General features: G+C 40.6%; 1 protein-coding gene across 1 annotated transcript in view; it reads right to left on the bottom strand.

The window, feature by feature from the left end:
• LOC149180406 (cycloartenol synthase-like) overlaps window positions 1-16107 on the bottom strand; it is a 303462-nt gene that overhangs the window by 252686 nt on the left and 34669 nt on the right. The window lies entirely within an intron of this gene.

Raw genomic sequence — 16107 nt, 5'->3', positions numbered from 1 at the left:
GCGTGCGACTACGATTCTGAAACCCTAACCCTCGATCGCATGCACAGTGAGATGTCTGTGCGACTGGAAGGCTCCATCCGCACTCATGAGCCTTTGTGGGAGCGACTATAGTAAAAACCTTCATGTGTTATGCCTGCGACTATGGCCCAAAACCCTAGATCTGAAATGCGAGCGTCAAACCTTGCAATTTCACCTCGCAGCGAACCTATTCCTCCGCAGACAAGCCTCAGACCTGTGCAAGCCAAAAACCAAGATAGAAGAGTGTCTTATGATTGTCTCCAAATGACGTAGAGGTCACTTGTATTTATAGCCTTCCAAGAGGGTCCACTTTGAATTAGGGCTAACCTTATCAAATATGCACACGTGGGTTTTTTAATTCATAAATACACTTTCCCTTATCCAATTTGAGTGATCTTTAGGTCGATTTTGGTCCTCTCGAAAAGAGGAATTCAATGCAATCATTATCTCCATCAAATGAGTTGTCCAAAGAGGAATTTGACCACAATTGCATATTTTTAACATCTTGTGCTCAAGAAAAATCAAGGATTATATCAAGAGATAGGAAGGAAGAAGCTTCTCAAGCATTAGCAGCCCACCTTCAAGAATAAAGGAAAGAAAAAGGGTGGCTCTCAACACAAGAAGTCAAAGAAGAAGGACATGTCAAAGATTCAATGCTATGGTTGTCAGAAATTTGGGCATTTCAAAAAGGATTGTCTTGAGATGGCTAATAATAAGAAGAGAAAGGGAAAACAACATGCTTCCACAGCTGATGTTGAAGAGGAACACCCCAAGAAGCCCAAAGGTGACAAAGATTTCTTCTACTTTTCTGCTCTAACAGGTTCTATTGCAGATGATGATGACATGTGGCTGGTAGATAGTGGCGCATCAAGGCATATGACTGGAGAGCATGCAAGTCTTTCTAGCATAACAGAAAATTTTAAATAGGTTGTATCGAATAGTTGAGCTTGGAGACAATCACAACTATGCAGTCAAAGGAGTTGGGAAGGCATCCATAGAGCTGGAATCTGGTAATAATATGGATCTCAGCAATGTTCTATATGTACTAGGTTTGAAAAAGAATATTGCCTCTATTTCTTATTTGGAAGATAAAGGAGATAAGCTTGCTTTTGTGGATGGGAAAGTACTTGTATGGTCCAAGGGCTCTAGAATAGATGATGCTAGGGTTATTGAGATACATGAAGGAAGATTGTAAAGGCTCGTGAGTCAACCAGCCTATGTTGCCAGGAAACGTGGGTGCGGGGACGGGGACGGGGACGGCATTTTTGGAAACAGGGTGCGTGGGTTCGTCGGGTAATATAATAATATTAAATTTTAATAATTATATTTTATAAATTATAAATTTATAATTAATAATATATATTAAATTTGAATTTGTATATTTTTTCAAATTTAAAGAAGAAAACTTTAATGATAATCATTTAAACATGTTTAGTCTCTCCCATATAAAAACACAATTTTTTCATAGGAGATTCTTCTCAACCTGATAGTGGTCTAGACTTTTCTTGATGTCTAATCATCCACCTGCCCCATGCATGGTGTGCTCTGTGGTAAAGCAATCCCAAAAAGTTAAAACAGTGGCAGCCTTACCCTTCACAAAACACGCTTATTCTTTTAGGCATATTTTCCTAGTTTTAATCTTAACATGATGTTATCAGAATGCTGTGAGAAATTGGTAGATTTTGATACTTAATTTAGCCATTTTCCAAAATAGCCCTTCGCCATTTAATAGCATCAGCTGATTACAGCTTATGGCTGGTCTCAATCCTACTTTCTATTTGACTGAAAATGTCTGAACCTGTATGTGTGAATTTACAGTTTATAATTTGATGGTTATTAACTTATTTGGCTCGGGAATGAATGTTTCATAAATTCATTCCAAATTGATTTACAAGAATCTGCAGGCTCAAATTACAGAGTAAGAGGTCTCTTTTCCAGTTGTTTCGATGCCATATAATATTAAAGGCATTGAAGATCCACAAATATAGGAGATTCATAATTTACATTGAGACTCTAACAAACCTTGGGCATAAGTTTTGAAATTGTTTTTAAAAATTTATAGCATAAGACTAATGGAGAGACTGATCATAAGAGTCTCCTGCGGTAGGAAGGGACTCATGAATGTGCAAACAGCTACCCTTTTTTTTCCAACTATGGTCATCACCTTATTAAATATTTCCACAAAGCTATAGCCAATATGATATGACATTCTGCTTGTGGGATTGTACACCCATAATGTTCCTTTTATAATATTGAGATATCATAATCATATATGATTTCAGAATACTGTGTCGCTCATAAGTTTTGAAAAACTTATCACTGTTGATAAATTTTTACAATGATTCATTACCCTTGAGCAGCACGTCATGCCCACAGAGCAATGCTAAGGCATGTGAACAAAGACAGTCTTTGGAAACTGTAATCTTTGGAAATGATGGCAGAAAATTTCCTTGAGAAACATTCAGAAGACCTTACAACCATCTCTGAAGGACAATCCAGACGAATGACCATCAATGACTCCAAAAATGATATCATTCGTTTATGGCATATATTCTATATTCTATGGCATATCATTCGTTTATGGCATATCATTTTTTAAATTTCAATAAAAAAAAAATTATTTGAAAATTAAATTTTTAATATAGCTTTTTTATGAAGAACCCAAAGAACCCAAGAACCCAAGCACACGAAGAACCCGAAAAACCCGAAGAACCCAAGAACCCAAGCACCCGAAGAACCCAAGAACCCGTTAATGGAAAAGAACCCAAATTTTTTTTTTGAAGAACCCGGTTCTTCTGGGTTCGTCTGGGAAGAACCCGTACCCGAATCCGGTACTTGGGTGCGGGAACCCGGGACGGGTTCGAGAACCCCACCCCCGAGTGCGGGTACCCGTGCAACACAGCAACCAGCTCAAGCCTTACTTCATGTTGAAACCAATCCAAGTGAGTTATGGTATAAAAGGAATTCAAAGTTGAAGTGGAGAACTTGACAGGTAAGAAGATCAAGATTTTGAGATCTAATAATGGAGGAGAATACACCTCGAAAGAGTTGTGGCTTTCCATAAGAAAGTTGGAATTAAGAGGAAGTTGATTGTTCCCTATAATCCACAACATAATGGTGTAGCAGAATGAAAGAATAGGTCCATTGAAGAATTTTTCAAGGTCGTGATGCATGACCAAGATTTGCCATTATTTTTATGGGGAGAAGCATTGTTGGCAGTTGTTTATATTTAGAATAGAAGTCCTCATTGAATTCTAGAATGAATGGCTCCTGAAGGAGCTTTTTCTAGAAGGAAGCCAGAGGTTGGGCACATGAGAATCTTTGGTTGTCCTATCTATATCCATGTTCCTAAGGATAAGAGGAACAAGTGTAACCCTTCAGGGAAGAAAGGCATATTTGTTGGCTACAATGAATCATTTAAGGCCTATAGGGTCTACATTCAGAGCAATGGCGGATCGAGGTCATTCAGGATGTCACTTTTGATAAGAAAGTGGCATATTGGAAGTCCAAGGAATTTTCAATGCACTCCCTTGATGAGGTAAAACATGAGAAAGTATTCAAGTTCTACGAAAGGTCCTACAGAGCCAAAAGGGTCTCATAAACCAATGGAACCAGTTTTTGTTCTAAAGATAAGAAAAAGACCAGCATGGCTTAAATGGAAGAAGCAGAAGAACATGCGGCTCCTGATGGCACATCCAAAGAAATCAAGAGACCTAAGAGGATCTCTAGCTATGCAACTCTCATGACTAATCTGATTGATGCAGAACCTTAGAGTAATGAAGAAACAGCTAGCAAGCAAGTGTGGAAGGAAGCTATGAATGAAGAATATCAATCGATCATGAAGAATGATGTCTGAGAGATTGTGCCAAGGTCAGAAGGAAATTCGGTGGTAACTTTCAAGTGGATATATTAGATCAAGCATGTTGCAGATGGGAGCATTGACAAGTACAAGGCACGATTCGTGGCTAAAGGGTTCTCCCAGAAAGAGGGAGAATATTATGATGAGACCTTTGCTCAAGTTTCCAAGTACACCTCCATTAGATCCATCATTTCACTTGTTGCTTTGATGGGATGGATTTTACATCAAATGGATATATGGATTGCTTTCCTGAATGGTGTGATTCAGGAAGAGGTGTACACTATACATAGAGCAACCTCAAGGCTTTGAAGTGCATGGAAATGAATCTCATGTTTGCAAGTTGAAGAAGGTCTTGTATGGACTCAATCAAGCTCTAAGAGCTTGGTATGCTAGGATTTACCAAGAGTGAAACTGATCCAAACCTTTATTTTAAGGTTGTGAAGAATGCACCTATGATTCTATTGTTATATGTTGATGATTTTTTTCTGACAGGGGTCGAGCCCCTTAATGTTCAATGTAAGAAGCACTTTGCTTCTGAATTTGATATGAAGGATGTTGGGTTGATGCATTACTACTTGGGACTAGAAGTGTAGAAAAAACCTTGCAAAGTCTTCCTTGGTCAAGGTAAGTATGTGATTAAGATCCTTTAGAAGGTCGATATGATGGATTGTAAATACATGGCTACTCGCATGGTGACGAACTTGAAGAAGTTAAGAGGCTAAAAATCTAGTTTGGTAGATCCATCTATGTATCAGCGGTTGATTGGTTCACTAATGTACTTGGTTAACACCAGGCCAGACACTTGCTTTGTTGTGAACAAGTTGAGCCAATTCCAGGTTGAACCAAGGCATGAGCATTGGATTGCAGCAAAGCACATTTTGAGATATCTTTGTGGCACTGTGAATTATGGCTTGAGATATGTTGCAAACAGGAATGTACGGATTTTGGGATATATGGATGTAGATTGGGCTGGAAGTGCTTAGGATAGGAAAAGTACCTCGGGAGTATGGTTCAGCTTGGGCTCTGCCATGCTATCTAGGATGAGCAGGAAGTAGAGGTTGGTTGCACTGAGCACTGCAGAAGCAAAGTACATCACAACTAATGAGGTTTGTACCAAAGCAATCTGGCTCTAGAAGTTGATTACAGGGCTGTTCAACTAAGAGTTGGAAACGACGGTGATATAGTGCGATGATCAAAGCTGTGTGAAGCTTTCAGAGAATCTCGTGTTCCATGACAGGTCGAAGCATATCAAGATCAAGTACCACTATATCCGTGACATGGTGCAGAGGCTCGAGTACATCTCCACTGATGAGCAGATAGTTGATGTTTTGACAAAGTCGTTGCCCAGAGAGAAGTCAATGTACTTCATAAACAAGCTAGGGCTCGTGGAGATTACCTCTCTCATTGAGAGGAAGTGTTGATATGTCTGCAGCACAAATGGACATTCTCCTAGTAGGGAGAATGGGTCTAAGAGGCCCAGAGTGCTCAACAAGTAGGGTTGAGTGAGTGCCTCTTAGAGGAGGCCCGATCACGCACCGGAAGCGTGTAGTGAGGTTTGTTGACCCAATCACTCACACACCAGGGAGGATGTAGTGAGGTCCTTCAGCATCTGGACCCAATCACCAACCAGGAAGAGTTGAGTGAGGTCCTAGACCCGATCACACACCAGGGAAGGTGTAGTGAGGTCCTTCAGCCTCTGAACCCAATCACCAACCAGGGAGGGTGTAGGGAGGGTTGAGTGACGTCCTAGACCAAATCACGCATCAGGCGGGTGTAGTGAGGCCCTTTCACCATCTACACCTGATCACTAATCAAGAGGGGCTGAGTGAGGTCTTGGCCCAAAGTGCTCACCATGAACGGTGAGTGGGTGCTAGCGAGTTGAGGTCTCAACATTTTGAGCTAAGGAGAGGTCATGGGGACCGATCAGGAGTGAGTCTTGATATGTTGATGACATAGCTATGGGTTTGGTACAGCCCCAAATATGGCGACTATGCTGATGGGAGATGATGATGCTAATCATGATGATGTTGATGCTGATTTGATATAACATTTTCATAGAGAAATTTGTCAACTTGAGAACACCTATGACAATGATTATGAATACCTCCCAAGTTAAGAGGAAGTGTTGAATTTGTAACTATGGTTGGTCTTCATAACATATATTTGGTCACTTGATGTACTTGTATTTATCATTGTAAAGCATATTTTAAATGCTAAAGTCAAAAGAAAATTTATTGAGTGAAAATCCCATTGCAACTTTTCAAGGAAGAAAATTTTAATTTTTGAATTGTAATTTTCGGTTCCAAAAGTAGTCAAGTTGGCCTCCCTCCAAGTCAAGTAGTCCCTCGCAAAAGACACACCCCTTCGGTTAAGGCATATCACTATATAAAGGAAATTGGACCTCATTCTTCCACCACCAATTCACCCTCTCTCAAGGAAGTCGGTTTTTGGGCATCCTAGCGAAGAACAAGGACAAAACTTATCTCTCTCTCTTCTCTAGCTCGCACGTGTGGATAGTTTCTCTCTCTTCTAATTCGCAAATTTTCTAGGCAAGTTCTATCACAGAAAGCCGAGTTTCTAAAGCAATCGCAGAAAGCCAAGTTGTCATGAATATAATTCATAACAAAATAAAATAAATATATATAATGTAAATGATAAATAATCAAATAATGATTATGTTAAATAGTCATCAAGTTAAGTGAAAAGGCATGTCTAAAAGACATGCCCAAACGTGAAGGAACACCTGCCTTGTATATATGCGGGTCCTCATTGTACCATTCTATATCAATTGTACAATTTATATATATTAATAAATTATTACAAATTACCTTTTCTGTATTTTTACATTAAAGACAACAAGCTATAAGTTTTGTTGCTTCAGTGGTAACAGAGACATGCAAGACTTTGAACATTATCCACTGCACAATATAACCATGCGAGTCTTTGAGCATTGTTCACCACGCAATATGCCATTACATTTACATCCTGAATTCATTGAACAGTTTAGTAAAATTCAAGAAAAACTTCAGCAATGGGAAAAATCATATGCAGAAGTTAAAGAATGTCTAAAGGAAATCAATAATGAGGAAGATGATAGCGATAGTGAAGAAACGAAACAAGGTGAAACAAGAGAAGAAGATGTAATAGATGATGATGAATATGAAAATGATACCGATCAAGATGAGGATCTAGATGCAGCTGATCTTGATGTGGGTGAGGATGATATAGATCAAGATGACGATCCAGATAGTGGTGATAAAGTGGAAAATGAAATGAACAGAGAGATAAAAAGTGGAGGAAATGAATTTAAGGATGTAAATGCAGTTGTTGATGATGAAGATGTGAAGATTACTCATTATGATGATGAAAAGGAAGTGAAAATGGTTGATTTTGATAATGGAGAGAAAGATGTGGTTGCAGAGAGTACCAATGGAAGAAATAAATCCATAGATGATGAAGGGGATGATAAGGAATATATGAATTCACACAGTAAAAGTGGAGGAAACAACGCCATTGATGGTGAAGGGGAGGATATCAAAATTATTGATTTGGAGGGAGACAAAGAATCTACGAATATAAATGATATGGACACTAATAGTGAGAATAAGGAAGTTGTAAATGATATGGAAATCGAAGTTAATGATGAAGTTGACCTTGAAACATTTGAAGCTATGTAAAATGTTTCCCTAAATGAATTTGGCAAATTTGATCCACTCACTGATGAGGAGAAATTTATAGTTAATTTGGTTGTTCAGCAAGAATGCACTGAGTCCTCAAACGCAGACAGTTGGAAACTTAGCGCAATAAGAAGTGGGAAGGAAAGAGACATTGCTTCAGATCCTACTGTTTATAAGGATGTTCACCAATATGGGCAGCGATACTGCAAGGGTGGTAATTTTGGAATATATCAAGGAGCTAGTCATCATGAAGAGTTGCATGCTTTAATGAAGAAAACAGTGATGATTCAGAGGCTAAAGAAAGATGTTCTTTCCCAACTTCCAGGCAAGTGTCGACAACATATGTTTCCTTCTTTGGAGGATTAAAGGTCTGAAACAAACGCGGGCACTTTTTTCTCAGTTACGGGCCATACAAAGAGACATAAAAGGTTGCAAGTCGGATGAAGACGCTAAACTCCTCAAGTATTCTAAAAATCAACTTATAAATAAGATGTATACAAAGTCGGTTGAGGTAAAGATTCTTGTTGTCTTCGATTTTTTTGGAACTATGATTGAGGCAGGCTGCAAATTCCTTGTTTTTTCCCACCATCTGTCAATGATGGATGCAATTGAACAATTTGTTGTAAAGAAAAAGTTGGCTACATAAAAATTGATGGAAGCACACATCTCTTTAGAACTTTAAATTTCTCTCTCTCGATATTTTCTCTACGCGGAGTAGGAGGAAGAATATATAAATATCATATCAAATACACAATGGCAGAAAACAACAGTGGCTACAACAAAAATCCGTTAGACATGACTTTGGAGGAATTGGTCACCGCCAACAAAACAAATTCTTCACAACAGCGACCAGGGCGGGGACGACCACCTCGTGGACACCGTGGAGCACGACGAAGCCAAAGCACCTCTACTCATCGCCCCATCAACCCTAGACAGAAACCACCTCCAAGTAGTAGCGGGCGCACTCAAATACATTTAAATGGTAGAGTGGGAGATGGGCAAAGATCAGCAGCGGTGGAGAGCGGCACAGTGAAGATATACATCTCAAATCTCAGTTATAAAGTTGATAATCACGATCTCGAAGAATTATTTTCAGAACACGTGAGAGTGATACTCAAGAAATCAGCAGTTCACTATAATGCAGAGGGGCTCTCCTTGGGCATAGCCGAAGTTGTTTTCGCAAGAAAGAAAAACGCAATGGAAGGCCTCTCTGACTTGAAATAGTCAACCGAGAAACGTGAAACGAGTCTACTAGAGGTGGTCGTGGTCGTGGTCATGGAAGAGGCAAACGGGGAGGCAGAGGGAGTGGGGGAAGGACAACGGAGATTGTTTTGGCATTGGAGTACCTGCACAGCCTAGGAATCATGTACAGAGGTCTGAAGCCCGAGAAAGTGTTGATACAGGGCAGCGGCCATGTCATGCTCACCGATTTTGATCTCTCCACCACGTTGTGTCCACCCTGCCATCCGTCACCTGATTTGGCTCATATGAGTGCGTCCAAACATTGCATCGGTTCGATACAAGCTAGCGTTCATGTCACCGGTCAACGAATTTGTGATCCGCTGAGCAAGTCAACGAGTCTTTACTCATAATTTATAGCATAGTTATATATTAATTATAAACTATATAACTATATTATAATTTTAATTATAATTATTATTTAATAAAAAAATTATATAAAAAAATATCATAATATTAATAATAATATTATTATTACTATTATTATTAAAAAAAAGCAAGATAATGTCACTGACGAGCTATACATACCAATGACGAATTACATATGCCAAGATAACAAGTGCAACATGAAGAAAAGGATCAGCGATAAGCTTGAGGACAAAGTAGGTCAATAGTAAGCTTTGAAGACAAAGCTTTTCGAAGAGGAAGGCAATGTTATGAATATAATTCATAACAAAATAAAATAAATATAAATAATGTAAATGATAAATAATCAAATAATGATTATGTTAAATAGTCATCAAGTTAAGTGAAAAGGCATGTCTAAAAGACATGCCCAATCGTGAAGGGACACCTGCCTAGTATATATGTGGGTCCTCATTGTAACATTCTATATCACTTGTACATTTTATATATATTAATAAATTATTACAAAATACCTTTTGTGTATTTTTACATTAAAAACAACAAGATATAAGTTTTGTTTGCTTCACAAGTTTTTGAAATAGTTGTTGAAAGTCAAGTTTATTAAGTTGACGCAAAAGGCCAATTTTTCAGGGCCGAAGGCCAAATTTTTGGGGCATGTCAATATAGCAAAGTGTTGAATCACATTAGGAGACTTGATTTGGAGGGAAAGACTAGCTTTGACCATAAGTCTAGGTGTGTCTCTTGTTGAACAGAAGAATTTTTCTATTGAAAAGGTTGTTGGGCTTTTCCCCTTGGTGGGTTTTCCTAGGGTAAATCTTGTCTCTTCTTTGTGCATTGTGATCTCTACACCATGACGATCACCAAAATCACTCTCAAGGCAATCAAAGGAATGGCAGGTCCAATGGCAGAGGTAAAAGAAATGTCGGAAATCAAGGAAGAGGACAACCCGTCAAGAAGGAAAGAAACTCCAGGTATGAATCTAATGTTGTTAATAATAAGCAAGATGAATATTGTCTAACAGCGGCACTCTCTACCACTGCTCCCCCGGACTCGCTGGGAAATTGGCTTATTGATAGTGGTGCCTCAAGGCACTTCACTGGTTACAAAGAAGCTCTCTCCAATCTAATAGAAAAGGAGACCAACCTGGAAATTGTTCTTGGAGACAACGCAAAATATCCCATGAAAGGAATAGGGAATGTCACTCTTCAATTGAATCAGGGTAATACAATTCATTTGCAAGAAGTCTTATATGTACCTAACATCAAAAAGAACCTGGTATCTGTTTCGGCAGTGGAAGACAAAGGCTACAAGGTAACGTTCATCGATGGCAAGGTACGTGTATGGAAAAAGAATTTTAAGGAAGCTTTCACTCTTGGGTTTCGAGTCGATTCATTATATTAAGTCGGAGGAAGTCCGCTGGGTGTCATGTCTTGTGACAGATCACTTCAATCCGAACTGTGGCATCGGAGGTTTGCTCACCTTCATTGTAAAGCTCTACCCAATGCAAGACAAATGGTGACATGGATGCCTAAGTTCCGAGTAGAACAAGTAGGTGTATGTCCTGGATGTGCTGAAGGAAAGCTAAAAAGGGGACCATTCCCCTCAAGCCAAAGCAAGACCTTCAATATATTGCAGTTGGTTCACTTAGACATATCTAGTATGATGTTTGTGAACTCTTTGGGAGGATATTTATATTACCTCACTTTTACAGATGATTATTCTCGCAAGACTTGGATATACTTCTTGAAAAAGAAGGATGAAGTGTTCACTTGGTTTCGTCACTTCAAAGCCTTGATCGAGAATCAAACCGAAAAGAGGATCAAGATCTTAAGGACTGATAATGGGATTGAGTATGAATCCAATGAGTTCCATGACTTTTGCAAAGAGGCTGGCATTAAGAGGGAGACTACAACACCATATACTCCTGAGCAGAATGGTGTGGCAGAAAGGAAGAATCGTACGATTGTGGAAGTTGTCTGTGCTATGCTTCACGATCAAAGACTTTTGAAGTTTCTATGGGCTGAAGTTGCGAATATCGCCGTATATGTGCAAAATCGATGCCCTCATCAAGCATTGGGTTCCAAGACTCTCGAAAAGATGTTCACTGGTAAGAAACCTGACGTATCTCATTTTAGAATTTTTGGAACGCTGGTATATTTCCATGTGCCGAAGGAGAAGAGGAATAAATTGGGTGCATCTGGAAAGAAAGGAATCTTCGTGGGCTATAGCGAAAACACTAAGGGCTATAGAATCTATGTGGCTGGTCAAAGGGAAATCGAGATTAGCCATGATGTCACCTTTTGACAAAGATATGGCACTTAGCAAAGTTGACAATCTTCCTACTCAAAGGGGATCTAAAGAAGCTGACGCTAGGGAACCAAAGGAAAAGGAAGATGAGACGATGCCCGATGTGGAAGAACCTATCGATCCTATTGATCCCCCTACGCAAGAACCTTCCACTTCTAGGAAGAGGCCTTCATGGCTTAGGGGGACACTTGATGATGTTGAAGGGCACATTGCACCCAAGGGAACCTTCCGGAAAAGTAAGAAGTCAACCAGGTATCAGGGATACTTGACCATCATGAGCATGATCATCCAAAATGAGCCTCCGTCATTCGCAGAAGCTGTCAAGCATCAAGTATGGAAGGATGCTATGACTAATGAATATGAGTCCATCATGAAAAACGATGTCTGGGATGTGGTACCCATACCCCAGGACAAAGCAATTGTAACTTCGAAATGGATTTACAAGATAAAGCATGCAATTGATCGAAGTGCGGAAAAGTATAAGGCTCATTTTGTCGCTCGTGGCTTCTCTCAGAAGGAAGGTATAGACTATGACGAGATATTTGCACCTATTGCCCGATATACCACCATTCACTCGATCATAGCCCTTGCTACTTCGCAAGGATGGAACCTACATCATATGGATGTCAAGACTGCGTTCTTGCATGGTTCGATCAAAGAGGAGGTCTATGTGGAGCAACCCGAAGGATTTGAGATTCATGATCGAGAATCTCATGTGTACAGGTTGAAGAAGGCCCTCTATGGGTTGAAGCAAGCACCCCAAGCGTGGTATGAGAGGATCAATAGCTACTTGATGAAGCTGGGATTCACTAGGAGTGAAGTCGAACCTAACCTTTACTTTAAGGTTGAAGATGACAATCCTCTCATACTGGTGTTGTACGTTGACGACCTCTTTCTAACAGGTACAGACCCTCTCATTCACAAATGTAAGAGGAAGTTGGCCTCTGAATTTGAGATGAAGGACCTAGGACTGATGCACTATTTCCTAGGACTAGAAGTCTGGCAGAAGCTAGGGGAGATTTTCCTATCTCAAGGAAAATATGTTGTGAAGGTATTGGAGAGATTTGGTATGGTGGATTGCAAGCCCGTGACTACCCCAATGGAGCTTGACTTCAAGAAGTTAAGCGGTAGTGCTGCCGGACCCGTTTTACGAAATGCTACCGAGTATCGTCAACTCATCGGAGCATTGATGTTCTTGGTGAACTCTCATCCGGATATATGTTTTGCAGTCAACACGTTGAGTCAACATATGGTTGAGCCTCACCACTCACATTGGATTGGTGCCAAGAATCTGTTGAGATATCTTCATGGCACAATCACTCATGGGTTGAGATACACTGCCGGAGATGTGAGACTACATGGATATACCGATGTTGATTGGGCAGGCAGTGTGGTGGACCGAAAGAGCACTTTTGGGTGTTGTTTCTCTTTGGGATCTGCCTCGATATCCTGGATGAGCAGGAAGTAGAAGTCGGTGGCTTTGAGCACCATCGAGGTAGAGTATATTGTTGCTAGTATGGCCTCTTGTGAGGCAGTCTGGTTGCAAAAGCTTTTCAGTGAGCTGTTTATATTTACATTGGATACCACCCTGATCCCGTGTGACAACTAGAGTGGGATTCGTTTATCAAAGAATCTCTTATTTCATGATCGCTCCAAGCATATCGATATCAGGTACCACTATATTCGGGATATGGTGCAGCAGGGAGCAATAAGGCTCCAACATATCGGTACAGATGAACAGTTCGCCGACATTTTGACGAAGCCCCTTGGAAAGGTCAAATTCTTGACTTTCCGAGAACGACTTGGTGTCGTTCAGAGACCCTCTTATGAGGGTCGAGTATGATGTATTAAGCTCAGGGAGCTCCAGGGGGGCACAGGGCACTTCTTGGAGCGACATGCGCCCACAGGGCGACTCACCATTCCTTGGTGGTGCACTATGTACAAGGTGAGAGGTTCAACCTTCCCCTATGACACCCCGTGGCAATTGTAGGATAGGATGATTAGTTCTCCTATGGGCCAGGATGATTAGTTCTCCATGGCGACTGTGGGACAAGATGATTAGTTCTCCTATGGGCCAAGATGATTAGTTCTCCTGTGGCGACTGTTGGACAGAATGATTCGTTCTCCTGTGGACAGGATGATTAGTTCTCTTGTCGAGGCATCCTACCCATGCAATCTGGGACTCATGGGAAGTACCTCTCATCTGATCAGTGAGTAGGGAAATGGGGTTAGGGACAATTAATAGTACTATCGATGGACGCATCATTGTATCTACCGTACTCCCTATGCTAGGATGACCTCCATTGATCTGGGATCAATGATACTGATCTAGGATTAGTGAGAGTGGTATGACACACTCTAAGACTAACTTTGGGTCGATGGAGGATGGTATAATACATCCTCGATCATTTCTTCTTCTTCATAGTTCGAGCAGAGCAGAGCAGGGCCAAGTAGTGCAGGGCAGTGCATTTGATGGTTGTGATAGTAGCGACGGTCAGATGGACTGCAGATGGAGTTCACCCTAGTTGAGATGGAGTGTTAAAATTGGCAACTAGGGCCAAACTCCATGTGGGTCATCTCATTTATGGAAGTTGATATTTTTCCTAGATTCCTCTTGTCAAGAGTTGTAGGATTGATATAAAGCTCATCCAATTCGAACAAGTATTTATGGAGATATGAATTTATTTGTATTTACTTGACAAATTGTCAAGGTCAGCCAGCAGTTAAATGTGTGGCACACATGCCCAGTGAATCATATAAATACAAGAGAGGTTGATTCATTTTCTCATCATCTCATCTCACTCATTCTTCTCTCTCTCTCCTTAGCTTTGGGTTATACAAGAAGCAGCTCATACATGGGAAGAAGGAGGACGCATTAGGGCAAGGAGGACGCTGAAAGGAGGACGCATTAGGGCAAGGAAGACGCTGAAAGGAGGATGCAAAAGTTGTTGAAGGTCTCTTTGACCTACGTTGACCAAGCGTTGACTCATCAAGGGTGCGGTTTTGGTGTGGCTGCCTCTCCTAGGCAAGCCGCAAATTTTGGCACGAAAATCGAGGCAATCCGTCCATAGGTTTGACCAGCGTTGACTGCCCTAGTTTTGGGCAATAGGTGGACTTCAGTCAACAGCAGTTTGACTGTGTTTTTTGGGCTGTTCAAGGGTTGTTCGAGAGTTGTTCGAGGGATAGTTGACCGGAAATTGACCAAGCATATTGGATGTCAATTTCAACTCGTTAGACCAAGTTTAACTATGCTAATCTAGGGTTTGCTACTGCTGATATAAAATTACAGAATTTTGATTTTGTACTATTTCTCTCTGCTGAACTATTGAAGATAAAAGAAGATTTGATCAAAGGGTTTCCCCGCATTGGGTTTGTCCTTGGTTAGCCGCCACATCTTGTGTCTCTTGTCTTGGCTTGTTTTCTGTTGATCGTTTAATGTTCTATCTGCACTTTAATTAATGTATATGTGATTGCTAATTTGTGGCTAATAAGAAGAAAAGTAGTAAATTGCTCTAAAGCATAGAACATACCATAACTTAACAAATCTGAGTACCCCTACAACCTCATACCCTCTCCACCAAGGTACTACAATCCATATCCTATTGTGCCCTACAAATATTTAAGCATGTGCTTTGTTGCAACCTATTGAACCTCCCTCGGTTCCACCATGAACTGGCTCAGGGTGTTAATAGCAAAGTTGATGTTTGGTCGAGTGTTGACTAGATACATCAACGAGCCAATCAACTAACTATCATCATCTTCAGATTAGTCACCATCAGAGTGTCCATCAATTTGTTATCCTCCATCCTGAATCTCTTCAAGATCTCTAGAGTGTACACCTCCCCTATTCGAGGAAGATCTTGCCTAGTTGCTTCCAAACCTCAAGTCCCAGAATGTAATCAATAGCCCGATATCCTTCATCTCAAATTCTGACGCTAGATCTGACTTGCAACCTACAATCAGTCTCTTTGCACCTATCAAAATGAGATTGTCCACATACAACACCAAAATGAGGGGCTCAAATCCAACCAACAAGAAGTATAGGTTGGGATCTGCCTCACTCTTGGTGAAGCCTATGCCCTACAGATAGTTGTCAATCCTGGCATACTAGGCCCTGGGTGCCTATTTGAGTCCATACAGGGCTTTCTTAAGCCTGCATACATGTGTCTCTCTGTCATGGACCTCAAACCCCTATGGCTACTTGATGTAGACTTCTTCCTCAATGATGTTGTTCAGGAAGACAATCTCACATCCATCTTGTGGATGCTTCATTCAGTCTCAAAAGTTATCGAGAGAACTACTTGAATAGAGGAGTATCTAGCTATGGGAGCAAAAGTCCCCTCATAATCCACACCCTCTTTCTAAGAGAACCCACGAGCATCAAATTTGGCCTTGTATTTCTCCACACTACTATATGTTGCATGCTTTACCTTGTAAAGCCACTTGGAAGTCACAATTGACTTCCCTTTTGGTCTCAACACAATCTCCCAGAAATCATTCTTCATAATGGAGTTGTGCTCCTCCACACCTGCTAGTTGGTTGCTTCCTCAAAGTTGGAAGGCTCTGAGTCTATGATGCTAGTAATCAAAGTCGTTATAAGTTAGGTGGTTAAATCTTCATAACGAACTTAGGGTGCCATAC

This window comes from Pinus tabuliformis, chromosome 3_2 (assembly GCF_031772625.1).
Source record: "Pinus tabuliformis cultivar Carrire ecotype Pingquan chromosome 3_2, CPIR1, whole genome shotgun sequence".
In the NCBI taxonomy this organism is placed as follows: domain Eukaryota; kingdom Viridiplantae; phylum Streptophyta; class Pinopsida; order Pinales; family Pinaceae; genus Pinus; species Pinus tabuliformis.
The sequence above is the reverse complement of the archived record's forward strand: the minus strand, read 5'-3'. Positions and strand labels throughout refer to the sequence as shown.